Source organism: Apium graveolens, chromosome 10 (assembly GCF_009905375.1).
Source record: "Apium graveolens cultivar Ventura chromosome 10, ASM990537v1, whole genome shotgun sequence".
NCBI classification, from domain to species: Eukaryota; Viridiplantae; Streptophyta; class Magnoliopsida; order Apiales; family Apiaceae; genus Apium; species Apium graveolens.
Genome location: NC_133656.1, coordinates 85,621,898 through 85,648,986, shown reverse-complemented (window position 1 = coordinate 85,648,986; position 27,089 = coordinate 85,621,898). Strand labels below are relative to the sequence as shown.

The 27,089-nt window shown below is 37.0% G+C and overlaps 1 non-coding gene across 1 annotated transcript; it reads left to right on the top strand.

Annotated features, from left to right (window-relative positions):
* The first annotated feature begins 23,674 nt into the window (after window positions 1-23,674).
* LOC141694781 (small nucleolar RNA R71) lies at window positions 23,675-23,781 on the top strand. Its single transcript, XR_012564064.1, has one exon. It is a non-coding gene; the product is annotated as a small nucleolar RNA R71 (small nucleolar RNA).
* The last annotated feature ends 3,308 nt before the right edge of the window (window positions 23,782-27,089 follow it).

Below are 27,089 nucleotides of genomic sequence, written 5' to 3'. Positions count from 1 at the left end.
ATTGCATGTTGTAGAGCTTGTTTTCCTGATGATTTTGATATATTATACGTCTGATTTGGAGTTCAATAACATGTTCAAATTTAAGTTTGATTTTCGATTTCAAAATTAGGGTTTATAACCCGTATGAATGTTTTCAATTGAAATTTGGGGGTTTTTGATTCAGGGGTTATTAGCTGTTCATTTATAGTGGGTTGTGTTCCTTATGAAATTTGCAATCGATTGGTATATAGCTCGTTAACAGAGGATTAGTGAATTGAAGGGAGTTGTGTTTTTAAGTTTTACGATGTTCGCCGGAAACCGGTGATGTTCTTGGCAATTTTCCGGGCAGGACAGGGATGATTATTGAATTTTGATTGCATGTATAAGTTGCTGGTAACCTTTAGATTAATTCTGCACAGTTTGGTGGCCTGAGGTGGCCGGAATCGTGTTCTCCGGCCATACTCCGGCGAGTCGATGGTGGGAGTTTGCAAAATTGCAAACAGGCCCCTGTACTTTTGGGGATGATGAAGTTAGGTCCCTAAAGTTTCCAGACTTTGCAAAAATTGGATTCTTGTTTTAAAAATATTTAAAAATCATATTTCCTATTTATTTTTATTATAAAATTCGTTTTTAATTTCTGAAAATTCTAAAAATTAGTATTTTAATTCCGAAAATTATTTTTAATTCAAAAATAAATCTGAATTAATTAGTTAATTAATTTCAATTAATTTTTAATTGATTAATTGGTCAATTAATTCGAAAATTAATTGATTAATTGATTTAATTAATTATTAATTGATTTTAATTAATTATTTAATTAGATTTAATTATTTAAAAATGATTTAAAAATTCCGAAAAATAGTTTCGAGCTTTAAAATATTATTCTAAATTATTTCCAAGGATCGATAATTATTATAAAATTGTTTCGAAGCCAGAATTGGCTAATCGAACCCTGTTTATTTACCCAAAACTAATCAGATGACCCATTTTAATTCCGAAAAATGTTTTAAAAATCATTTTAAATAACCAAAAGCTTGTTTATGACCCGAGACTTCTTTATAAATGATATATCATTGATTATGTGATGTATTATGTGTTATACGTGACTTGTTGATTGACTATCGGTTGTTGTGCAAATGTTGTGTACTTGATAATTTCATAAACAAAACATCCAAGTAGATTTTACTTAGCGATATTATGTAGCACTCGACGGATAAGAATTATAGTCCCGATGGATAACTCATTATAGTCCCGACGGATGATTAACTTATTATCCATCGAGTGAGTAGCTTATGTAATAATAAGTTTGTAGCACAGTTTTGTATGCACCTTTGTATAAAATCTATAGTAGCATACAAGTCATGTTGACTTTAACTAGATATGCAGAATAGGTTGATTAATTGTATATAAATGATGTCTTATAATTCTGCATAAGTGATATAGAGTCAAGTGGCAAAATAGCTACCGACGGATGATTAACAAAGCCATCGACGGATGATCAAATGACTATCAACAGATGTTTAATATAGCAGTCGACGGATGATCAATTAAATCTACAACGGATGTTCTGAAAGTCGACGGATGATCATATGAAGAATTCAAAGAGCAGTTGAACAGTGAAAGCTGACACACAGCCGTCGAGATGTATACAAACACACTGTGGAAGCCCATTAACTGGGTAATAGAGGACAAAAAGCAGCAAAGCTTAAGACTGTTAGATTTTATATTTGTTCAGTTTTTTTGACTTTGTAATCTTGGTATTATATAAACCAAGAGAGTAGCAAATAGAAAAATAACTGAGATAGCTGAGAAATACAAAAACAGAGAAATCTTTATAAGCAGAATCATTAACATTTTTTATATTCTCAGTAGTTCCATTTGTAAGCAGTTGTGAGCATTTCTGCACACAGAGTCCTCTCGATATATTATATATATATATATATCTCTGGTGGAATTGTTTAAATCCACCAGAAAGTTTTTAAAGACTCTTGTTTTTAATTACTTATGTTTTGATTCAATTAAGTTTACATTCCGCATTGTGCTAATCAAAACAAACTATATCTATAATCGAGTTGAACATTTTTATTTCAGAAAAAGGTTCAAGAATTCCATTCAACCCCCCTTCTGTAATTCTTGTTATATTGTTAAGGGACTAACAATTGGTATCAGAGCAAGCTCTTAATCTACAAAGAGTTTAAAGATCAAAACAATTCAGCAAGATGAACAAGAAAGATGTTGGAGTTAAGATTCCTTTTCTTGATAAAGATAATTACCATCATTGGAAGGTAAAGATGCATCTTCATATGCTTTCTCAAGATGAGGCCTATGTGGACTGCATAGAAAGAGACCCTCATGTTCCAATGAGAGCTGCAACAGGAAACAAGCCATCTGTTCCAAAGCCAAGGCACGAATGGTCTGACCCTGATATTGAACAAGTCAGGAAAGATAAAAAGGCCATGAACATTCTGTTCAATGGAGTTGATGCAGACATGTTTGATAATATTATCAACTGCAAAACTGCCAAGGAAGTTTGGGACACAATATAGATAATTTGTGATGGCACTGAGCAAGAGAAAATAAAATGATGCTCCTGATTCAGCAATATGAGCATTTTCACAATGAAGAAAGTGAGTCACTCACTGACATTTTTAGTAGATTCCAAAAACTACTAAATGCTCTTAAGTTGCATGGAAGAGTCTATCAGACTAAAGACTCCAATCTAAAATTTCTCAGATCTCTTCCAAAGGAATGAAAACCAATGACAGTCTCATTGAGAAACTCACAAGACTATAAGGAGTTTACTTTGGAGAGACTGTATGGCATTCTGAAGACCTATGAGCCTGGGATAGAGCAGGATGAAAGAATGGAGAGAGGAAAGAAGAAAGGAGGATCCATTGCACTAGTTGCTGATCTGGAAAAGGAGAAGGAAGTGAAGATGGAAGCTGTAGAATCAACTTCAAAGGTCTGTGAGAAAAAAGGTAAGGGGCTAGCTGCAGAAAGTGAAGATTCATTGAGCCAAGATGACATAGAGGAAATTGATGAGCACCTCGCATTTCTTTCAAGAAGATTTGCCAAGCTCAAGTTCAAGAAGAACTTTGGAGCAGACAAGCCAAATAGAAACATGATGGATAAGTCAAAATTCAAATGTTTCAAATGTGGCTTGGAAGGGCATTTTGCAAATGAGTGTAGAAAGTCAGATTCCAGTAAGAAAAGGTTTGAGTCTGTGGATTATAAGCAAAAATACTTTGATCTACTCAAACAAAAGGAAAGGGCTTTTATTACACAAGAGAATGACTGGGCAGCTGATGGTTTGGATGAAGATGAAGATGTCAGCTATGTCAATCTAGCCTTAATGGCCAAGTCTGATGAAACAGAGACAAGTTCCTCAAGTAATCAGGTAATCACTACAAACCTTGCATATTTATCTAAAGTTGACTATAATGATGCAATAAATGACATGTCTACAGAATTGTATCATTTGCGTGTTACACTTAAGTCTCTCACTAAAGAAAATGCTAAAATCAAAGAAAATAACTTATTTTTAAGTGAGAGGAATAATGTGCTTGAATCTCAGTTTGTTGAGTTTGAGAAACTAAAATTGAGTGTAAGATTGCCAAGGAGGAATTAACTGAGTCCTTGAAAAAGGAAGAAATTGTGAAGAAGCAGCTCGAGCGTGAACAAGAGGTGATTAAAGCATGGAAAACATCCAGGGATGTTCATGCTCAAATCACCAAAGTACAAGGAATTGAGTCTTTTTGTGATGAAGCCTGGAAAAAGAATAAAGAGAAACTAGAACCTATTTTGGTAGATGGGTTGCTGACAGATGTAGACTCGACAGATGATGAGGACTATCCGTCGGATAACAAAAAGTGTTATCCGTCGAATGATAAAAATCCTCATCCGTTGGCTGTAAGCAAACCCATTAGCAAAGCCAAATTAATCAAGCTAAATGATAAGTATGGATCTGTTTCCATGAACTTTGTTTCAGGAGAGTCAAGTCAAGCTAAGAAAGGGAAAAAGGCAAATGTTGGTCACATGACTGTCAAACAGTTAAGTGACAGACTTGAGAAAATAGAGGTAAAAACAGATACTAAAAAGAAAAACAATAGGAATGGTAAAGTGGGGATTAAAAAACACAATAACTACACACCTGATAAATATGCCCCTAGAAAAATCTGTTTCAAGTGTGGTAGTGTAAATCATTTTTCTGTTAATTGCAAATCGGCCATGCCTACTCCCATGTCTGTTCAGCCTCAATTTCCTAACATGAATGCCATGCCTCCCATGCCTGTTAATACTATGCCTACACAGAACATGAATGCACAGTTTGCTAATATGCCATTTGCACCTAATCCATATTATGCTGTATACAATATGCCTCAAATGCCATTTAGCATGCCTTACCGGAATAACATGTTTGCACCAAGCATGCCATTTCCTGTTAGCCATAACATGCATGATAATTCTGTTGCATTTAATGGTTTCAAAGGTACAACCCAATTGACTAAGGAAGAATCTGAAATTCCTAAGTCAAATGATATAAGACCTAAGAAATAGAAGAAGAAAGCTAACAAGGCAGGACCCAAGGAAACTTGGGTACCAAAATCAACTTGATTTGATTTTGATGTGTGCAAAGAAACAGAAAGAATCTTTGGTACTTGGATAGTGGCTGCTCAAGACACATGACTGGTGATTCTACCCTGCTCACAGAGTTTAAGGAGAGAGCTGGCCCAAGTATTACTTTTAAAGATGACAGCAAAGGTTATACAGTGGGATATGGCTTGATTTCAAAGGACAATGTCATCATTGAAGAGGTTGCCTTAGTGGATGGTCTCAAACACAATCTGTTGAGTATCAGCCAGCTTTGTGACAAAGGCAACTCAGTAACCTTCAACAAAGAAGCCTGTGTTGTGACTAACAATCAAAACAACAAAGTGGTTCTCACTAGTGTGAGAAGAGGAAATGTGTACCTAGCTGACTTCAACTCAACTAAAGCAGAATCTGTAACTTGTCTTCTTAGTAAAGCAAGTCAAGATGAAAGTTGGCTATGGCACAAGAAGCTATCCCATTTAAACTTCAAGACCATGAATGAGCTGGTAAAGAAAGAACTAGTAAGAGGCATTCCTCTAGTGGAGTTTACAAAGGATGGACTGTGTGATGCCTGCCAAAAAGGGAAGCAGATCAAAGCATCATTCAGGAAGAAACTCGATTCAGCAATTGAAGAGCCTCTGCAACTGCTTCACATGGATTTGTTTGGACCAGTCAATGTACTGTCAATTTCAAAGAAAAGATTTTGCCTAATAATTGTAGATGCTTTCTCAAAGTTCTCTTGGACATATTTCCTAAAGTCTAAAGATGAGGCTAGTGAAATCATCATCAATCACATAAGGCAAGTTAACAATCATCCTGATTTCAAAGTTAGAAGAATCAGGAGTGACAATGGAACTAAGTTCAAGAACTATGTCATGAGAGCATTTCGTGAGGAAAATGGGATCTTGCATGAGTTTTCAGCAGCAAGGACTCCACACAAAATGGAGTAGTGGAAAGAAAGAACAGATCTATTAAAGCTGCAAGGACAATGCTTGAAGAATCAAAATTACCAACATATTTCTGGGCTGAAGCTATAAACACTGTATACTACACTCAGAACATCTCTCTGATTAATCAAGCAAGATGCATGACTCCTTATCAATTGTTCAAGAACAAGAAGCCAACTCTAAACTTTCTTCATGTTTTTGGCTGTAAATGCTATATTCTGAGAAATCAAATTGATCAAAATGGGAAGTTTGATGCTAAAGCAGATGAAGGAATTTTTGTTGGATATGCTGTTGGTAAAGCATATAGAGTCTACAATCTAAGAACCAACATTGTTGTGGAATCTATACATGTTGTGTTTGATGATAAAAAGATTGAAGGACTGAAAGATGGAGATTACCATGAGAGCCTCAAATTCGACAATGTTGAGATGGTCAGTGATGGAAGTGATGATGAGAGTGATCAAGAAAAAGTGTCTAAGGATAATGCAGACAAATCTACCACCAATGAAGCACAAAACTCAACATCCGTCGAGTTGCAAAATGCGTCATCCGTCGGAAGGCAATCTGTGTTATCCATCGGTAGACAACCTGCCTCATCCGTCGGTACTCAAAATTCACCATCCGTCGGGTTATCAAAAGGAGCAGGAAGTCAAGGCAGATCACCCATAGAAAGTACCCCTTTCTCAAATCAAAATCCACAAACTCAGGGGGAGTTTCTAGCAATCAAAACTCAATCACACATCAAGACAACATTGAGGTCTCTTCATCTAGAGCTAATCTACCTCAACCAAGGAAATGGACAAAAGATCACCCCTTTGAACTGATTATTGGTGATGTTTCTTCTAGAGTTCAAACAAGGAGAGCAACTCAGGAAGAATGTCTATACAGCAGCTTTCTGTCAAAGGAAGAACCAAAGAAGGTAGAAGAAGCTTTGTTAGATCCTGATTGGATTTTAGCTATGCAGGAGGAGCTAAACCAATTTGAAAGGAATAAAGTATGGAAGCTGGTACCCAAGCCTAAAGGAAAGAATCCAATAGACACCAAATGGGTATTCAGAAACAAGATGGATGAAAATGGCATAGTAGTAAGGAACAAAGCCAGATTGGTTGCTAAAGGCTATTGCCAGCAAGAAGGAATAGATTTTGATGAAACATTTGCTCCTGTTGCAAGACTTGAAGCCATCAGAATCTTTTTAGCCTATGCAGCCCATGCCAATTTCAAGGTCTATCAAATGGATGTCAAAAGTGCCTTTCTGAATGGAGATTTGGAGGAGGAAGTGTATGTTAGTCAACCTCCTGGCTTTGAAGATCCAAATTTTCCAGAGTATGTCTATTATCTACTGAAAGCACTTTATGGACTGAAGCAAGCACCTAGAGCCTGGTATGACACTTTATCAAAGTTCCTTTTGGAAAATCACTTCACAAGAGGTACTGTAGATAAAACTTTATTTTTCAGAAATGTTAATGGCTCTAGCATACTTGTTCAAATTTATGTAGATGATATTAGTTTTGGCTCTACAGATGAGAAACTTTGTAAAAAGTTTGCCAAACTGATGCAAAGTAAGTATGAAATGAGTATGATGGGAGAACTAACTTACTTTCTTGGTTTACAAGTTAAGCAAGTTAGTGATGGAATATTCATTAGTCAAACTAAATATATTTTTGATCTTTTAAAGAAGTTTGATCTAATGGATTGCACATCTGCAAAAACTCCCATGGCCACTGCAACTAAGCTTGAACTAAACACTACTGAAAAGTCTGTGGATATTTCAAGCTATAGAGGAATGGTTGGCTCACTTCTGTACTTAAAAGCTAGTAGGCCAGATATAATGTTTGCTACATGTTTATGTGCTAGATTTCAGGTTGATCCTAGAGAGTCTCACTTGATAGCTATTAAGAGAATTTTCAGATATCTCAAGGGAACACCAAAACTTGGCATTTGGTATCCTAGAGATTCTGGTTTTGATCTAACTGGTTATTCAGATGCAGATTATGCAGGTTGCAGAATTGACAGAAAAAGCACAACAAGAACTTGTCAATTTCTAGGAAACAAGCTTGTGTCCTGGTTCAGTAAAAAGCAAACTTCAATTTCTACTTCTACAGCTGAAGCTGAATATATTGTTGCTGGCAGTTGCTGTGCACATATTTTATGGATGAAAAATCAATTGCTAGATTATGGTTTGCAAGTTGAGAGGATTCCTATTTTCTGTGATAACACAAGTGCAATTGCCATCACTGAAAATCCAATGCAACATTCAAGGACAAAGCACATAGACATCAAGTACCATTTCATAAGGGAACATGTAATGAATAGTACTATAGGGTTACATTTTGTTCCAAGTGAGAAGCAACTTGCAGATATCTTTACCAAGCCACTGGATGAATCTACCTTTTCTAGGTTGGTAAGTGAGTTAGGTATGCTTAATTACTCTTGAATTTATCTTAGTTATTTTGCAAGTTGAAATGTAGCCAGAAATTTAGCTGATTTTTAGTCATGGATGAAATTTTGGCTAAGTCAAAATTTGCATCTCGAAGGATGACCATTATCCATCGAGTTGAGTCATCTGTCGATATACTATTTGCAAATAAAAATCAATTACTTTTCTGGAACCTTTTGAAACTCAACGGATAACAGTTTATTCTCATCCGTCGAAGTGTCTAAATCTTAACCGTTAATTCCCTGAACATTATCCATCGAGTATACTTACAGTTTATAAGCATTACACGACAGATAATGGGTGGAATTTTTACAGTTTATTTTTAAAACGGCTATTTTAGGCAATTTCTATTGGTTAATTTACTCTTCTTTTTTATTTTTATCCGTTGTTTTTGAGAGAGTATAAAAGCTTATTTCATTTCAATTATTTTCTTTTATCATTCTCAAATTCAACTGCTTTTATTTCATTCTCTCTCAAGCAAATATTCTCTTTCTCTTCAAGCTTTTATTCTCTAACAATGGCACCTGTAGTAAAGATTATGTCTCAGACTGGGTTCATTTACGAGAAGAACAACTTCACTGCCTTGGTCAATAAGGGTATTCAGCAATCAGAAGACTATCACAAGATGATAGACTTTGTGAAGAACTGCAAGTTAAGTTATGCCATGCTTGAATCACCCACAATTTTTGGTGAAGTTGTTGAAGAGATGTGGACTACTGCAATCTACAACTCTACTGACAAAACCATCACTCTAACTATCAAAGGTAATGAGTTTTGTATCAATAGTGATGTGATAAAAGCATGTTTCAAAACTCCTGATGATAATGTAACTTCACCACACAATGACACTGATATTATCAATATGCTCAATTCCATGCATTATGCACTTCCTACTACTAAGCTAAGTGATATTAGAAGATTAGGTCTTAGGAATGAATGGAGTTTCATGTGTGATGTTGTGACTAAAGTTTTCTCTGGAAAAATCAGTAATTTTGATTATGTGAACATTTCCATGCTTAACATGCTATACATGCTAGTTACAGATAAATTTTACAATTTCAGTGACCTTGTCTTGTATGAGTTAGGTTTTAAACTAGGTGAGTTAGCCAAAAGGGGAAAGAATGTATATTATGCTAGATTTTTCATGATATTGGCTAACCATCTTTGTCAAGAGATTGTACTTGAGAACCCAAACAACAAATTAGCTTGTTGGGTTCAAGAGAGAAGAATAATTACAGATTTGAACAGAGCCAACCATGATAGGGATGTGCCAATGTTCTACTTTCCTGTAATGCAGACACCTCAGGTAAGTGAGGTAAGTTCATCCATACCCTCAACTATTCCAATCTCCTCAATTTCTTTTAGTTCAGGAGTAGCTATGACAACTGTGATAATGACCAAACAGTTGCCTACCAAAGCTGCCAAAACAACTGTAATTTCCGAATCCAAGTCAAAGAAAACCCCCTCTGGTATCTCTCAAAAGGTACCAGTTGAAAAATCTACCAAAGCCAAAGAGGGGAGTGTGAAGGAGGGTCAGTTAGGTGAGGGAAGGGGTGAACATCAAAGAAACCCCAAGGATAAGGTTGGAGAGTTGAGTGAATCCCAGCCTAGCTACACTGCAGTTTCCCAACAAACTGTAGTGCTTAAAAAGGACAAAAGCTCACTTCTAGCTGCATCCTCCCAAAAGGATGTGGCTATTGAACAAAGCTCTCAGCCAAGAGCACAGGCCAAAAGGGTTAGGGACACAAGCTCACCCCAAACTTACACAAGAAAGAAGAAATCCAAAACAACTGGGGATACACAGGGCACACACACAGCGCAAACTGGTGCTAAAGACACAGTCCCTGCACTTTCTCAAAGTCAGATTGATGTGGCTCCAATAAATGTGGAGTCACAGCCAAAATCTCTTATAATAGAAGCCTCTGAAACACCATACTCACTAAAAAACTCTCTGGAAGTAGATATGATAAACACTTCAATTCCTGATTCCCCTTCTTTAACTCTGTTGGGGAAGCCAAAATCTAGTGCAAGTGAGCATCATCTTTTTGATGATTTGCTGGCTCACTTGCCAATTCTTTCAGATACTATTGTGACATATGTGCCTCAAATAACTTCAATCAACACAGAGTCAACAATAGTTTCTCTTCCCACCTCATTCATTTCTACTCTCTCGATGGATATTGCTCATCCGTCGAGTAGTGATTGTATCCCGACGGATAAGCTTAATAGCAGTTATCCGTCGGATAGCTGTACCACTCACCCGATGGATATCACTTATCCGTCGAGTGTCTCTGCACAACTTCAAACTTCAATTATTTCTAGTACAGAAGATTTAGTGGCAATACAGTCACTCTTAGGACTGAGAGAGGAGAGTGCATTGAGTGAGAGGTTGGGTTGCTCCCAGACAAAAGGAAAGGAAAAGAGTGAATCTCAGCAATCCATTTATTCAGGATTGGAAAAAGTGAGTGAGAGGAGTCCCACCTTAGTAGGTGAAGGTGATGGTGTGAGGGTGGGGAACCAGGGTGAGACCCTGATGCAACAAAAGAGAGATTATGAGAGAAAAGCAGGTGCAGGAGAAATAAGGGTGGATCCAGCCATTGCTAGTGAGTCAATGATTGTGGATGATGCTGAAAAGGGAAGACAATTTCAGCAACATTACAAAGCTGAAATTTATAACATTTCCTTGGATGCTGACACTTTTACTCATCTTGTGTCATCCTATCAATTGTTGGCTGCTCAGGGCAATGTGGAGGCAAAACAGACTTTGAATTTAGTACACACTTCAGAATCTCTTCAAAGAGATAAAGCTGCTGTCAATAGGATGCCTTCTTAAGCTGGTGAGCCATCTGAAGAATTTGGAGTAAATTCTAATGATGATGAGTCTGTTTCTTTGGATGGAAGCATGAACTTAGGGGGAGATGAAGGCCCAAGTTCTATTTTAAATTTACTTGGATGGGCATGGACAAATGAATTAACACCAGGACAATTTGATATATCTTTGGTCAAGCAAGTGATGGCTATTCAAAAGGCCCTTCAGGAAACTTCAGATGCTAGTACCAAGGCTATTCTTCAAGCTCACCTAGACTATCTACATCTCATGAAGATCCAGCACTTAAGACAGAATATGAGTGTGGATGAACTAAAAAGAGATATAGCTGACTTGAAGACATTCAATTCTGAGAAGCTGGATTCAGTAATGCCATATGGTACCATGCAAGATCTATTACTAAGATTGAGGAGAGAATCAGATTCTGAAAAGAAGCTAGCCAAGCTGGAAAACAGAATTCAAGTTATTGAGAATTCAGTGGCTATCCTTCTTTAAAATCAACAGACTCAGAAAAATCTTCTCATGCAACTGGCTAAAGCACAAGGCCTAACTCCTCAACTTGATGATAACAAAAAGGGGGAGAGAGAATCAAGTAGGGGGGAAAAAGGACCAACTGAGGGGGAGAAACTTCAAGTACAAATCAGCAAAGTAATTGTACCTTCAATTACAGTCTCCAAGCCAACAGTTGCAGATGGTATAGATCTAATTAAAGCAGCAGCAGCAAACTTGAAAGTTGCTGAAAAAGGAAAGTTGAGTTTGATCAACTGGAATAAGATTGATGAGGAGATACAGAAAAAGTTTGAACTAGTCAAGGAGCCAGCTCAGTCAGCCATCCATCACTCTCATGTCAAGCCAATCAGTGTGAATGAGATGAGCATGAACTATCTGGAAAAAGGATAATCTTCCTGCATCAAGTCTACAAAGGCTGAAACAATTCTTAAACCAAGGGCAAATTATACAAAATCATCTTGGAAGAACCCTATGGACACTGTGTATGAGACACCCAAGCCTGATGAAAAGAAGCTTCTGTTAAGATCTATTGTCTTCTATAAAGATCCAGCTGATTCAGCTTTAAAAAGGAGAATTGCTAAGATATTCAGAAATGGAAAGGAAATTTGTGTGGTAGCTGGACATCCACAATTTGCTCAAGCAAAGAAAGAAGAAAAAGCCAGCTTAAAGCAGGAAAAGAGGCAAGCTACTCTATATGCAAAGAAGTATAAACAAAAGAAAGAACAGATTGCTATCTTGGCCAAGCTACAGGCTGTATACTCTTCTCAACAAATTCCCTCTCAACAATCAGAAACTGCTGAATCAAAGAAGAAAATTGAAGAACAGAAGAAATTCCCAAGGAAGAAAGAATTGGCTAGAAGAACAAAAAGGAAACTGGATGTTGTTGACAAGGAATTGGAAGATCGATTTCCTAAGAAATCCACTCCAGCTACAACTCAAGCATCAAAGCCCTCTGTGGTATTTGAAGACATAAGGGTGGTGGATCCCTACAGGAACATACATGGTGAACCTATTGTGCCAAAGGATGAGCCAATAGAGTGGGATAAAATACCAATTCCTTAGCAAGCCAAAAAGGACAAAGTCAAGGGCAGTCAAGAAAGTGAAGGTGTCACCTCTCAAATCCAAGTCAGTAGTTAAAGCTCAACCCAAGGCCAATAGGGGAGACTACTTTTACTTGTGTGACATCAAAGAATTTTCAGATCTAAATCTTTATCTGGATGAATTGGATGAAGTAAGGGCAATTGATGTATACAGAAACCTACCTGAAAGGTTGGTGTTCAAGTACAAAGGAGGAAGGGAGATTCAGTGGCCACTTCACAGGATTCTTCAAGAAAGCCAAGCTGTGCTGATTAAAGTCTATTCATCCTTCAAGAAAAACTTTGGGTTCAATGTAACTGCAAGAAGACTAGTATTGAAGAAGATTGAAAAGCTGAGGAGTGTTAGAGCTAAAGATGCACTCCTAAGACTCTAATCATTCCATACACAGGGAGAAAAGTGCATCTAAGGCCCTACTGGCTGATGGAATTCATGGATGACAAGGGTGTAAGAAGATTCTTCAGATTAGAAGACCAATTGAGTATCTCTAGCAATGAGACTCTCTTGGAAATACAAGAAAAGCTAGATCTCTCAGAATCTGATGAACTAGAATTCCACAGGCAGCTCCAGAATCAAATTGAAGAAAATAACAGAAAGCTTATAAGAAGATCCAGACCTTCAAGGAACTAGAAAAATCTGCTCAGGCTAGAGGAGCATCTTGAATTGACTGTGAGCCAAACCTTGTTCATTTTAATTAACTGAAGCACTTTCAGTTTTATCTACTTATCTTTAAAGATATATGTTCAGGATGTTTTGTTATCATCAAGTAACTCTTAATTTATGGCTACAATTCCAGTAGACATAAATTGGGGGAGATTGTTGTGCATATGTTGTGTACTTGATGATTTCATAAACAAAACATCTAAGTAGATTTTACTTAGTGATATTATGTAGCACTCGACGGATAAGAATTATAGTCCCGACGGATAACTCATTATAGTCCCGACGGATCATTAACTTATTATCCATCGAGTGAGTAGCTTATGTAATAATAAGTTTGTAGCACAGTTTTGTATGCACCTTTGTATAGAATCTGTAGTAGCATACAAGTCATGTTGACTTTAACTAGATATGCAGAATAGGTTGATTAATTGTACATAAATGATGTCTTGTAATTCTGCATAAGTGATATAGAGTCAAGTGGCAAAATAGCTCCCGACGGATGATTAACAAAGCCATCGACGGATGATCAAATGACTATCAACGGATGTTTAATATAGCAGTCGACGGATGATCAATAAAATCATCAACGGATGTTCTGAAAGTCGACGGATGATCATATGAAGAATTCAAACAGCAGTTGAATAGTGAAAGCTGACACACAGCCGTCGAGATGTATACAAACACACTGTGGAAGCCCATTAACTGGGTAATAGAGGACGAAAAGCAGCAAAGCTTAAGACTATTAGATTTATATTTGTTCAGTCTTTTTGACTTTGTAATCTTGGTATTATATAAACCAAGAGAGTAGCAAATAGAAAAATAACTGAGATAGTTGAGAAACACAAAAACAGAGAAATCTTTGTAAGCAGAATCATTAGCATTTCCTGTATCCTCAGTAGTTCCATTTGTAAGCAGCTGTGAGCATTTCTGCACACAGAGTCCTCTCGATATATTATATATATGTCTATGGTGGAATTGTTTAAATCCACCAGAAAGTTTTTAAAGACTCTTGTTTTTAATTACTTATATTTTGATTCAATTAAGTTTACATTCCGCATTGTGCTAATCAAAATAAATATATCTATAATCGAGTTGAACATTTTATTTCATAAAAAGGTTCAAGAATTCCATTCAACCCCCCTTCTGTAATTCTTGCTATATTGTTAAGGGACTAACAATTGGTATCAGAGCAAGCTCTTAATCTACAAAGAGTTTAAAGATCAAAACAATTCAGCAAGATGAACAAGAAAGATGTTGGAGTCAAGATTCCTTTTCTTGATAAAGATAATTACCATCATTGGAAGGTAAAGATGCATCTTCATATGCTTTCTCAAGATGAGGCCTATGTGGACTGCATAGAAAGAGGCCCTCATGTTCCAATGAGAGCTGCAACAGGAAACGAGCCATCTGTTCCAAAGCGAAGGCACGAATGGTCTGACCCTGATATTGAACAAGTCAGGAAAGATAAAAAGGCCATGAACATTCTGTTCAATGGAGTTGATGCAGACATGTTTGATAATATTATCAACTGCAAAATTGCCAAGGAAGTTTGGGACACAATATAGATAATTTATGATGGCACTGAGCAAGTAAGAGAAAATAAAATGCAGCTCCCGATTCAGCAATATGAGCATTTTCACAATGAAGAAAGTGAGTCACTCACTGACATTTTTAGTAGATTCCAAAAACTACTAAATGCTCTTAAGTTGCATGGAAGAGTCCATCAGACTAAAGACTCCAATCTGAAATTTCTCAGATCTCTTCTAAAGGAATGGAAACCAATGAAAGTCTCATTGAGAAACTCACAAGACTATAAGGAGTTTACTGTGGAGAGACTGTATGGCATTCTGAAGACCTATGAGCTTGAGATAGAGCATGATGAAAGAATGGAGAGAGGAAAGAAGAAAGGAGGATCCATTGCACTAGTTGCTGATCTGGAAAAGGAGAAGGAAGTGAAGATGTCACAGAAGGAGAAGGAAAGTAAGAAAAGGAAAGTTGAGGGAAGTGAGGGTCAGTTACAACCAGGGAAGTTTCCAAATTTTAAGAAGGGCAAGTTTCAGCCAAGGAGAAATTTTAATTTCAGGAGACAGAATGCAGGCGACGGAGGCCAAGGCAACCGTCCAGTTAATGTGAATCAGCCAAATTAGTTGAGACTAACTTTTCCAGATTGTCAAGTTTGTGGAAAGAAGCATGGAGGAGTTTGTAATAAGTTGAATGTGGTATGTTTCAATTGCAACCAGAAAGGGCACTATTCGAGGGAGTGCCGAAATCAGCCAGCAAGAGAGCCAATAAATAAGGATCAGCCTATCCGAAATCCAGCAGCGAAGGTTCCAGCCATTGAATTTACGTGCTTCAAATGTGGAAGGCCAGGACATATGGCCAGGGATTGCAAGACACCAGCCCCAGTTAGTAATGCATTAAGGATTATGGGATCTACCCCAACAGTGAATGAGACTCCAAGGGCTAGAGTTTTTGACATGCCTGTGAAGGATGCTATCCAGGATACGGATGTCGTGGCAGGTACGCTTAATGTGAATTCTTTATGTGCCAAAGTGTTAATAGATTCGGGAGCAACTCGATCGTTTATTTCACAGGATTTTGTTAGTCGGTTAAACTGTCCAGTTGAGTATTTAAATGAAATAATAACTGTGGAATTAGCAAATCAAGAACGTATATTTGTTAATCAAGTTTGTGGGAATTGTGAGATTGAGGTCTCTGGTAGTAAGTTTTGTGTAGATTTGATACCATTTAAGTTAGGAGAATTTGACGTTATATTAGGGATGGATTGGTTATCTAAGCATGATGCCCAGATAGACTGTCGAAATAAGAAGGTAATGGTGAAGATGCCAGATGAAAGGATAGTAACGTTGAAAGGCCAGAAGCAAGTAAAGAAGTTCTTAACAATGATTCAAGCTAAGAAGTTATTACGACAAGGATACGAGCATTTTGTAGCATATGTGATTGACAAAAGTCATGAACCAGCAAAACTTAAAGATATTCCAGTAGTAAATGAATTTCCAGACGTGTTTCCCGACGAATTACCAGGACTTCCTCCAGATAGAGAAAAACGAATTTGCGATCGACTTAGCACCTGGAACAGAACCAGTATCTAAGGCCCCGTATAGAATGGCGCCCGTTGAGATGAAAGAGTTAGCAAAACAATTGCAAGAGCTGTTAGAGAAAGGAGTAATCAGACCCAGTGTGTCCCCGTGGGGAGCACCGGTATTATTTGTCAAGAAGAAAGATGGAAGCATGAGACTGTGCATTGACTATAGGGAGCTCAATAAGCTTACAATCAGGAACAAGTATTCATTATCTAGAATCGATGATTTGTTTGCCCAATTGAAGGGAGCCAAGTATTTCTCCAAAATTGATTTAAGATCGGGATATCATCAACTGAAGATCAAGCCAGAAGATATACCAAAGACAGCTTTCCGAACAAGGTACGGACATTATGAATTTTTAGTAATGTCTTTTGGATTGACCAATGCCCCGGCAGCATTTATGGACCTGATGAACAGAATTTTCAAGGAATATTTGGACAAGTTCGTTATTGTATTTATAGACGATATTTTGATCTATTTAAAGACGGAAGAGGATCATGCGGAACATTTAAAAACAGCTTTGGAGATTTTAAGGAAAAAGAAGTTATATGCTAAATTCTCGAAGTGTGAGTTTTGGGCTACAGGAAGTTCAGTTCTTAGGACACATAGTTAGTAATGAAGGGATCAAGGTGGACCCGGCAAAGATCGAAGCAATTACGAATTGGGGAAGAGTGAGAATACCCACCGAGGTAAGAAGTTTCTTGGGATTGGCAGGATATTATCGACGATTCGTCCAGAATTTCTCAAGGATTGCAACACCATTGACAAAGCTTACACGGAAGAATGAAAAGTTTATATGGAACGATAAGTGCGAAGAAAGTTTTCAGGAGTTGAAGCGACGATTAATCACGGCACCTGTTTTGTCACTTCCAGACGATCAAGGGAATTTCGTAATTTATAGCGATGCTTCTCATAAAGGATTAGGATGTGTTCTAATGCAGCACGACAAGGTGATTGCGTATGCGTCAAGGCAATTGAAACCACATGAACAGAAGTATCCTACTCATGATTTGGAGCTAGCAGCCATAGTGTTTGCTTTGAAGATTTGGAGACATTACCTGTATGGAGAGAAGTGTGAGATTTATACGGATCATAAAAGTTTGAAGTATATATTCACCCAGAAGGAACTTAATATGAGGCAAAGGAGATGGTTAGAATTGATCAAAGATTATGACTGCTCGATTAATTATCATCCCGGTAAAGCGAACGTTGTAGCGGACGCGTTAAGTCGGAAGGAAAAGTTAAATGAGTTATCAGTACCTGAAGAGATATATAAGGAATTTCAGAGATTGGAATTGGAGATTAGAGTTTGCAAGCCTGAAGAAGCGAAAGTGTACAATATGACTTTCCAGTCGGAGTTGCTGGAGAAAATAAAGAAATGTCAGGAAGATGTAATGGATCAAGATATAAATCGTTTGTTAGGTGAAGAATTATGCACGCAAAAGGATGACCAAGGTATTCTGAGGTTTTCATCTAGAATTTGGATTCCACCGGTGACGGAGTTGAAGAATAAAATTTTACAGGAAGCGCATAATTCAAGGTATTCCATCCATCCGGGAAGTACCAAGATGTATAGAGATTTAAAGGAAAATTATTGGTGGCCAGACATGAAGAGGGAAATTGTGGAATGGGTTAGCAAATGTTATACCTGTCAGAGAGTTAAAGCGGAGCATCAGAGACCAAGCGGATTGTTACAGCCATTAGAGATTCTAGAGTGGAAGTGGGAACATATTGCCATGGATTTTATAGTTGGATTACCAAGGACAAGGGCTAATCATGATGCCATTTGGATTATAGTGGATAGACTTACCAAGTCAGCTCATTTTCTGCCTATAAATGAAAGATTTTCGCTCGATAAGTTAGTCAATATGTACCTGAAGAAAATCGTAGTTCATCATGGAGTTCCTGTGTCTATCGTATCTAATCGAGATCCAAGATTTAACTCGAGATTTTGGAAGAGTTTTCAAGAATGTTTGGGAACAAGACTGAATATGAGTACGGCCTATCACCCCCAGACGGACGGCCAAAGTGAAAGAACGATCCAGACAATCGAGGACATGTTACGCGTTTGTGCTATTGATTTCAAAGGAAATTGGGACGAGCATTTACCTCTGGTAGAGTTTTCTTATAACAACAGTTATCACGCCAGCATTGGGATGCCACCCTATGAAGCCCTTTATGGACGTAAATGCAGATCTCCAGTATATTGGGATGAAGTAGGAGAACGCAAGATACTTGGACATGAACTGGTATAGCAGACAAAGGAAGTTGTTGAAATTGATACATAAGAGATTGATAGTCGCACAAGATCGTCAGAGGAAATACGCAGACCAGTCAAGGAAAGACATGGAATTTGAAGAAGGAAGCTGGGTATTACTGAAAGTATCACCGTGGAAAGGACTAACAAGATTTGGGAAGAAAGGGATGTTCAGTCCAAGATATGTCGGACCTTTTGAGATCCTAAAGCACGTTGGCAAAGTAGCTTACGAGTTGGCGTTACCATCGCACATGGAGCACATTCACAATGTTTTTCACGTATCAATGCTTAAGAAGTACAATCTAGACTCCAGGCATGTAATAGAATATGAACCAATAGAGCTTCAGGCAGATTTGTCATATGTAGAAAGTCCGATAGAGATTTTAGAGGAGAGAGAAAAGGTATTGAGAAATAAAGTGGTAAAGTTAGTAAGAGTGTTGTGGAGAAACCCAAAGGTTGAAGAGTCAACCTGGGAGTTAGAAAGTGATATGAGAGAAAAGTACCCTCATTTGTTTTCTTAGGAGATTCTGAGGACAGAATCCTTTTATGAGGGGAAGGATGTAATATTCGGGATATATCGTGTAATTATTTTGCTATTAAATAATTATTATATGTGTCCAGTATCTATTCTGTGAATTAATTGTTAAGTGTTATCTGTATTTGGATATTCAAAAATAATATTAATTGAGTATTTTAATTTTTATATGTCCAAAATAAAATATAGATAATTGTCATATCTTCCTAATAATTTTTATGTTGATTTACGAATTTATAAGAATCATATGAAATTTATAAAATCTTTTTCCGGGTATTTAAAATCTAGTTTATAAAAACGGGAACCAACCGACGTCACCCATTGTTACGTTTTTGGAACCCGAAATTCTTCCGAGAACACCTTCCGAACCTAATTATAATATTCCGAGCATTTTCCATGTTTCGACTTTTTCGATCTGGCGTACGGTTTGTCCTGCGCGGGTCTCGGCGCAACATTTTCGATACAATATTCGTTTCGATAAATCAATAAAACTCATATTTTCGATAAACGGGAGCTTTTTATTAAACTATCACAATTATCACTTCGTAGTATGTGTAACCAGGCGGTGAGACCAAGAGCGCAGTACAAATTGTACTGATTTGGATAATTATCCCGAAAACCGATACCGTTTGGATCAGTTTTTATAAATAAACGTACCGTTTTATATCCGGAATGATCCAACGGGATACGAATTTTTCGTAAATATAAATAGCCTTTTACCGTATTTTATTTCGTATCAAAATCATTTGCAGACAGATAATTATATAATCTTACAGAGAAAAATCATATATTCATAAACTGTTCCAAGAATCAAACCAACTTTTGAAGGTGTTATTGATCTTTGTTTGAAAAGCTCGAGTACCAAATTTGAAGGTCTTGAAGAGCTCTATCAGATTCCATAACCTATTTTACTGCAGAATCAAAGGTTGATTTTATATATTTTTATTTATTTTCGAATTATTTTGATTAAAAATATGAATTTTTGGTCGGATGGTTGTTTGTATGATTTGATGATTGCATGTTGTAGAGCTTGTTTTCCTGATGATTTTGATATATTATATGTCTGATTTGGAGTTCAATAACATGTTCAAATTTGAGTTTGATTTTCGAATTTCAAAATTAGGGTTTATAACCCGTATGAATGTTTTCAATTGAAATTTGGGGGCTTTTGATTCAGGGGTTATTAGCTGTTGATTTATAGTGGGTTGTGTTCCTTATGAAATTTGCAATCGATTGGTATATAACTCGTTAACAGAGGATTAGTGAATTGAAGGGAGTTGTGTTTTTAAGTTTTACGATGTTCGCCGGAAACCGGCGATGTTCTTGGCCATTTTCCGGCCAGGACAAGGATGATTATTGAATTTTGATTGCATGTATAAGTTGCTGATAACCTTTAGATTAATTCTGGACAGTTTGGTGGCCTGAGGTGGCCGGAATCGTGTTCTCCGGCCACACTCCGGCGAGTCGACGGTGGGAGTTTGCAAAATTACAAACAGGCCCCTGTACTTTTGGGGATGATGAAGTTAGGTCCCTGAAGTTTCCAGACTTTCCAAAAATTGGATTCCTGTTTTAAAATCATATTTCCTATTTATTTTTATTATAAAAATTCGTTTTTAATTTCTGAAAATTCAAAAAATTAGTATTTTAATTTCGAAAATTATTTTTAATTCAAAAATAAATCTGAATTAATTAGTTAATTAATTTCAGTTAATTTTTAATTGATTAATTGGTCAATTAATTCGAAAATTAGTTGATTAATTGATTTAATTAATTATTAATTGATTTTAATTAATTATTTAATTAGATTTAATTATTTAAAAATTTCGAAAAATAGTTTCGAGCTTTAAAATATTATTCTAAATTATTTTCAAGGATCGATAATTATTATAAAATTGTTTCGAAGCCAGAATTGGCTAATCGAACCCTGTTTATTTACCTGAAATTGATCCAATGACCCGTTTTAATTCCGAAAAATGTTTTAAAAATCATTTTAAATAACCAAAAGCTTATTTATGACCCGAGACTTCTTTATAAATGATATATCATTGATTACGTGATGTATTATGTGTTATACGTGACTTGTTGATTGACTATCGGTCTATATATTCGGTGTTTACTTGATTATTGCGTAACCTTCAATTTGTTAATCAGATTTGGGTGAAACAAAGGGTAGATAGAAGTATGTGTTTAATAGAATCGTATGAGTTGATTATTGATAGATGCTTATGATATGTGAGCAGAAGGGGCAAGACGTAGAAAAGGGAAACAGGTAGTTGAGAAGTAAGACGGTTGAGATTAGAAGCGAGTGCAGGATAGTAAGCTAATACCAGGCAAGTGTTCTAAACTTTCTCGAGATATTGTAGTACTTGATAGTTTTGTTGATATTGCAAGTGCTTTGAAGCACAGAAACCTAAACCCTGATTCCAGTTTTGATCTTGAGCCATAAACCTTGTTCTTTCTAAGCCATTGATTATTGCATACCCAAATATGAACCTCAAGTATACGATACTACTCCACAAATACATACAAATTAAATACCGAACACTGAATTGAATTACCCACACACTCAAACCATTTCATCCTATGCATTGAAAGGCAAAATCCTTGAAACCTTGAAACACTGATTCCTTTGTTATTCAATTCTTTCATTACCCAACAGCTAAGCCTTGAAGCTGCCATATTGATTCTCATAAATCCTGAAACAATTTCATTATGAAGCATCCAATGTTGTTAATGATTCTGTTTATTGCTATTATTGCTTATTCTGTTACTATGTTAGAATTGGATTGTTTTTATAAAATTGTGGACCAGATTCGTGGTCAGACCATATAATGGTCAAGTTAGGCCAATGTGTGCCTTGGATCCAGTAGTTAGAGCAATATTGTGTGCTTTGCTCGGGGTTAGTGCGTGACTGATCAGCAGCCTAACCTTGGTTTTTAAAATAAAAGTATAATATCCAATTCTAAACCATAATCCATTGTTCACTTGATATCATAACCATATTCACCTGATGATCATTATTCTCAGTTTTGTCATTGTGACTTGCTGAGCTAGTTAGCTCATTTGTGCGATGTTGTTTATATTCTTTCCAGTTAAAAAGGAACCAGTTGGTAGCGAGGATCCCCAGTCCAGCGTGAGAGCTAGGGGTTCTGGTTGATCGAGTTAAGCTAGCAGGCTTTTTTTGAATAATTTGAGTTTGTAAAAGTTTGTAATAATGTTTAATACTCAGTTTCGAGTTTGAATAGATGGGATTTGATCGGTATGTAATATATTAGTGTGTTTGGCTTGTGTGCATACTTTAACCTGTTGCGATCGATGGTAGTTGGTAAGTAGGGTCACTGCATATTATTATTATCTTTATTATTGTTATAAGCAGGTTATAAATAAGGTATATGTGTGGACCCCAAACTTCTGACCCGGGTTTGGAGGGCGCCACAATGACCGCACCCTATCCTAGCGCGAGAGCGCTGTAACTCTGACTAACCGGCGCGGCCGCACGCTATTACAGCGCGAGCGCGTTGACCTTCTGGAAAAACTTCATACTTTTGCTTTATTTGCTGTTTTTTGATGGCGATCAACAGGCGAACATCCGAGGCACCTTCCTAACACAAAATTAGCACAAAAATAATGCTAATCCACATCCTTCCTTCAACTATTCCCTGAAATGCAAAAACACTACAAAACACATCAAAAACACAAACAACTTGAGGACAAAACACCAGTTCAAGCCTTTATAAAGCGTTCTAAGTGGATATAAATGCCACTTAACAGTGGATAGACTTTTTCATCCCCTGTATTATTCTCAGGAGGAGTGTTTTTAGTAGACTTTTTCTTCGGTTCCACCTCGGCATCCATCTGTACAACTTTTTCTGCCAAATCTTGACTATCTGGAAAAATAGAGGGCGCGGGCGCGCTTCTATACGGTGCGGGCACACACACATTCTGGATTTTTTTCAGATTTTTCATTTTCTTCATTTTCAGGGCTAGCGACCTTTCCAGACCTCAAGGTGAGTGCTTTTACCTGTTCCCTGACTTCCTTCTTTCCTAGATTAGATTTTGTATCGCTAGGAAGTGTTCCTGGTTGTCGATTCAATAAGGCATTAGCAATTTGCCTTATTTGGTTGTCCAGAGTCTTGATAGAAACAACCTGGATTTTGCACATAAGCCTCAACTCCTCCAATTTGGATTTTTCATTCGAAGATTGACCTGCACCTCCATGAGTTTGCTGTTGCATTCCCATTGGCTGAAACTGTTGCCTTGGTGCAAATTGTTGCTGAAAAACAGAAGGATTGAATTGCTTGTTACCAAAATGCTGGTACGATTGTTGTATCGCATTCTAATTGTTGCTCCAGCTGAATTTAGGGTGATTCCGATTATCAGGATGATAAGTGTCTGGAACAGGTTGCTGCGATCTATGAAAGTTTCTCACAAACTGAGCTGATTTCTTCTGATGAATTCCATAGTTGGTCAGAGAATCGATCTTCATAGACAACGCCTTTAGTTGAGCTGTGATAGTCGTAGCTGTATCCACCTCCAGAATTCCTGCTACCTTGCCTTGTGGTAGTCTCTGAGTTGGATTCTGATATTCATTAGCAGCCATCAATTCAATTAGCTCGTAAGCTTTATTATAGCTCTTAGCCCATAAGGCTCCACCTGATGCTGCATCGAGCATGGGACTTGATTGTGCTCCCAAACCATTATAAAATCAATTGATGATCATCCAATCAGGAATTTTATGATGAGGACACTTCCTAAGCATCCCCTTGTATCGCTTCCAAGCTTCACATAGAGATTCTCCCTATTGATGCATAAATTGAGTAAGAACATTCCTGATTGTAGCAGTTTTTGCCATAGGGAAAAATTTTAGTAAGAAATTTCTGAGCGAGATCCTCCCAAGTAGTGATAGAACCTGTTGGTAGAGAGTGTAACCAGCACTTAGCTTTAGCCCTCAGAGAAAAAGGGAAAAGTCTCAGCTTCAAAGCATCTTCATAAAAATTATTGAACTTGAAGGTGTCAGAGATCTCGATGAAATCCCTAATGTGCATGTTAGGAGCTTCCGTTGGAGAACCCCCAAACTGGACTGAATTCTGTACCATTTGAATCGTGCTAGTCTTGATTTCAAGGTATTAGCAGCAATGGCTGGTCTGACAATGCTATACTGAATGTCATTGATTTTCGTTTGAGAATAATCCATCATTGCTTTCATTTCTGCAACTGGTTCTCCCATTTTAATAAAAACTTCTTCAACTTTTTCCTCTTCTTCAAAAACTTCTTTTACTTCTTCTTTAACTACGTCTTGTGTTTCCTTACAAGATTGAGAACGCGTTCGCATACATGCTCTCTAGAGTACCTGAAACACACTAACAAGGTAAACCTTGTAAGAATATAATCCGAGTAAGTGAACTTTCACGACCACTGATGACAAGCACAAAAACTAAAATTAACACCGAGTCCCCGGAAGTGGTGCTAAAAACTTGTTCATTATAATTCAAACGCGAAAATACATGCTAGCGCACGCGATCACAAGTAGTATAAGATTCAATAGTTTAGGTTAAGTTCAGATTTTGCACTTATGCAAAAATGTATGATTATCATTCAATGCTAAGACAATAACAATTTGTGTTGTTTAACTAATTATAAGAGATTATACTAACATGCATCAACTAAGAGAATTAAGATTGAATTACTTATTTGAGAATAAACATGGGATTCTAACTTCATTAAATACTTCATTCAAAGTTTATGTCTTTAACTCTAGCATGTGATGGTGATGACAACTAATCAGATAACACGAAATTAGTATACACTAACTTTCGTTATACTTATAGTATACTACTAAGCATCCATTATTAAGATAGAAGATAGAAGACACCAGTTATGCTTAGCCCCTATATGTCTATAAGATTTGAAAACATAACGGTTTAAGAGAAAGTTATAGATCGTGATTACATAGGGTGAATAAGATGGTTAAAATTACCCACGAATTATGCATGTCAATTCATACATAAACCAATGCTAGCATGGAAAATTCTAAACCTCCATATTCACTATCGCTTCAATAGAGATTGAAAATAATCTTAGATGTTAGCTACACATCAAAGATGAATTACGACAACCAAACTAGGAAATCATAATTCACCACACACTAAAGAATTAGAACAATTAACTAATGAAATCCATAGATAAATCCGCTAGAACCCCATGATAACGATTTGTTCATAATTGAACTCATCATCACCATGGGTTCCAATGAAAATATGATAATGAATATAAGAGTATTAGGGTTTAAGACTAATCGAAAGCAAGCATCAAAAGTATCAACTATATTAAAGAATACAAAAATTCTTCTTCTCCGTAGTCGTCTTATGCTCTCTAGGCCTTCTCAGTGTTCTCTCTTGGCTCCTTGTTGTTAAAAACGTCTTTTTATCACTATATATAAGCCCCTAGTGGACCTGGTCTCTTAAAATCATCAAATTCCACCCAAAACAGGATTCTGGGGCAAAAAGGGCGGCACGGGCGCACTCAAATCAGCGCGGGCGCACTGGTTCTGGCGCGGGCGCGCCTGCCTTATGGTATTTTCTGACAATTCTTCTTTTGGCCGTATCTTGAAATCTGCTCGTCAGAATTAGGCAATTCAACTGCCCACGCAAACATAACAAGATTCTCTACAACTTGAAAATGGCCTAGACTTCAAAATATGATCTCTTATCAGCATAAAATCCTTGTAAAACCCTTTCCTCCTATGACTGATGCCCTTCAATAAAATTACAGAAAAACACATCAAAAATACCACATACTTGAGTCCAAAACACATAAAGAATTAGAACAATTAACTATTGAAATCCATAGATAAATCCGCTAGAACCCCATGACAACGATTAGTTCATAATCGAACTCATATTCACCATGAGATCTAATGAAAACATGATAATGAATATAAGAGTATTAGGGTTTAAGACAAATCGAAAACAAGCATCCAAAGTATCGACTTCATTAAAGAATACAAAAGTCTTCTTGTACATAGTCGTCTTGTGCTCTCTAGGTCATCTCAACGTTCTCCCTTGGCTCCTTGTTGTTAAAAATGTCTTTTTATCACTATATATAAGTCCCTGGTGGACCTCGACTCTTAAAATCATCATATTCCACTTGAAACAGGATTCTGGGGCAAAAAGGGCGGCGCAGGCGCGCTCAAATCATCGCGGGCGCGCTGATTTACAGATTTCTGGGGCGTGGGCGCGCTGGTTCTGGCACGGGTGCGCCTGCCTTCTTGTGATTTTCTGACAATTCTTCTTTTGGCCGTATCTTGAGTTCTGCTCGTAAGAATTAGGCGATTCAACTGCCCACGCGGAGATAAAGAGATTCTCTACAACTTGAGAATAGCCTAGACTTCCAAATATGATCTTTTATCAGCATAAAATCCTTGTAAAGCCCTTTTCTCCTACGACTGATGCCCTGCAATGCAATTACACAAAAACACATAAAAAATACCACATACTTGAGTCCAAAACACATCAAGAATTAGAATAATTAACTATTAAAATCCATAGATAAATCCGCTAGAACCCCATGACAATGATTATATAACATCCCCAAATTCGGGGTCGGGGATCTGGGTTGTCACGAGTTCCATTTCCCTTAATAATACTTAATATTAATAAATAAACAATTACTATGTACTGTGACCCCACAATATATACACACACCATAAGTTATAGTCTCAGAGATGAATACCAAAAATAACACAAGTCATTTTATTCCACAATTATAAGTCATTACACCTCAAAAGGGTTTTTCAATAGACTTACATAATCTTTTCCATTACAATAATTCATAAATATACATAAGTCTGGTACATAAAAAGGTGAAAACCTAGCCTATTGGTAGCTCCTACCTCAGCTACAGCGGCATCAACGCCTACAGGAAACTGCGGAACGTTTCATATCCGCTCACGAGCTGGGAGCTTGGTCATGTTCATCTTGTCTATCTGTTGTTGTGTGATGAAAGAAGAAAGCAAAGGTGAGAAACAAGCCCACCGTAATAATATGTATAATACTTTATAATATATGAGCATTCTCATAGTTTCATGAAAGTCTTGGTCAAGCAAAAATGAACCAAGTTTGATATCTTAACGCGACCAAGTCGTAA